This window comes from Pygoscelis adeliae, unplaced genomic scaffold (assembly GCF_000699105.1).
Source record: "Pygoscelis adeliae isolate BGI_AS28 unplaced genomic scaffold, ASM69910v1 Scaffold27, whole genome shotgun sequence".
Lineage (NCBI taxonomy): Eukaryota > Metazoa > Chordata > Aves > Sphenisciformes > Spheniscidae > Pygoscelis > Pygoscelis adeliae.
Window position 1 is genome coordinate 2065853 of NW_008825410.1, and position 2321 is coordinate 2068173.

At 34.2% G+C, this 2321-nt stretch overlaps 1 protein-coding gene across 1 annotated transcript in view; it reads right to left on the bottom strand.

Moving 5' to 3' along the window:
- Positions 1-2321, bottom strand: part of CCDC132 (coiled-coil domain containing 132) — a 95135-nt gene that overhangs the window by 26805 nt on the left and 66009 nt on the right. The gene's annotated exons all lie outside the window — the stretch shown is intronic.

Consider the following 2321-nt stretch of genomic DNA (forward strand, 5'->3'; position numbering starts at 1 on the left):
TTTTTAGTTATTTTGTTTTCCAGCATAGGGCATGGCTCTTTTCATAGAGTCATACAAGAAGCATACTTAATGAAAACCCCAATATTGCAGATACCTTACATTTCCTGCTGGCTAGCTCTAAAATGACATACTGCTTGCCCTATTAGCATCTTAAAAACATAAAGAATATATAATAAGCTTTGGGTTATTATAGTAACAGACAGCAATTTTTGAACCAAAATGTAAATGCCGTCCACCCAGCATGTAGGATATAGCAGATCATTTAACAAATTGTCATATTCCAGACATGTTTTGATGTGACAGGTTGGCAAACATTACATGAGGGTGCTAAAATAATTTCTTTTTCCTGTAGTCAGCAACACTGTTTTTCAAGTTAATGCTGTGCCCAGCAAAGTAATTTACTAATTGATACAGAAAATGTTGTTTTATGCAGAGAAACTGAGTAACAAAGAAACAAAATTAGCTGTTAGTATCAGGGGGAGTTATTTGAATTTTTTTAAGCAATTACTTGTGTAGGTCAGTAAAGATAACATTAATTTGACAAATACACGATACAGCTACATACATGGTAAGATGATATAGCAGTATGGTAAGAATCAAGCAATAACCTGACATTGCTACTTTCCAGGTTTCTGTCTAGCTTAGACTCCCTGCTTGAATACTATGCATGCGTCCCAGTTTGCTAACACACGCTAACATATATTTTGTTATTTTTGGAGATTTGACACAGGTTGCAATACGTAATATTTGGCAGTTTAGCCCACTTGTTAATTATATGCTTAATTATCAATGTTTTGGTCTACAGCATTATGAACAAACTGAAAAGCAGACTTAAAAAATTCTATTTGTCTTCCAAAAGGGAAAACCAAATGTAGCTAATTCTAGCACAGCCCAATGTGGAAATTTTCGGATGTTTGGGAAAGGATAGTGCCCTAATCAAAGCAACTGTAACCTCCATATGTGCTATCTGAATATTCTGTATTGTCACAGGCTGATTTTTTCCACTTACTCTGTGATAAACACATTTTTAAACTCACCTGCAACCCATACACTATATAAGGGTGATGTGTCACATTCTGGACAGTTAGATTTCCAAGTATCTGTGCAGCTGGCATGAATATTCAAGGTAATCTCTCAGGCAGTATCTTATGCTTTTCCAAAGGGCTATACTCTGTACACTGCGCAAGTATTGTCCCTATAAAAATGTTCCAATGCCAAGAACATTTCTCTATTACTACATCACTCAGCATCTTGACAAACGTTCCAAGAACATTTCCTCCTAGTTGCTCTCTCTAACAGGATGCCAACTTTTAACTTCTATACATTGTTACCTAGTTGCACTACAGTTCCTATTTTGGGTGAAAAGGGGCATCTGAGAACATTTCCAAACAGCACTAACAACCCAAACCCATGCCGGGCTAGAAACTTCCAGAAATACTTGAAAACATTGCTTAGGAGTTTCAACAACTCAAAGTAGCTTGACTTTCTAGAGGCTCTCCGTTAATAGCTAAAACTGCTGGACATTTGCCAGGTTTCTTTTGGAGTATTATTTCCAACACTTCTTTTGTCCTTAAAGATAGTAAGTAGAGAGCACTCTCTATCAGACTAATCTATATAAAACTGATCACTAAAACCAAAAAGGTAAATAAATACACAACCTCCTGAATAATACATATTTGAGTTTTAGTATATCTATAGTCATTAGTAAAATCATTTCCTAGGGAGCCTCACAATTCCAAATATGCAGCTTCCTATGACATACATTAGGAGCTAAAATGCCACTTTGAAGGAAAAAGTGAAAAGCCCATTGTAATTATATATTTTGAAAGACTGTATGATTTGGTTTTAAGTCCCATGAGGTTCTATGATATGTGACCAATCACTTCAGCTACAAGATTTCTGCCATGAGATTTGTCATCACCATTATCATTTTCTTCAAAGTTAATGGGTTTTAAATCAAGAAAAATCTAAGAGTTTCTTCCCAAAAAACATTCACAACAAAAGCAAAAATGAGGCAAAAAAAAGTATTAAAAAAACCCAACTTAAGAAATAGTTTAATGGGTATTTCTTAAGTCAGAATGATATTAATTAAAATAAGAAATCATCCAAGCAATACGTACAATGGCATAGTCATTAACTATTCTTGTTTATGGATAGAACCTAGGTCAAAATATTCCATATAGATTTAACACAGGTTCATTCTTTCTTTACATTTTAAGTCAACACACAATGGCTTGATAGGAAAAAATTAGCCTTATAAATTAATCTAATGGTTACTTTATACTGGAAACAGAAGAATAATTACCTGGCTTATAAACTTG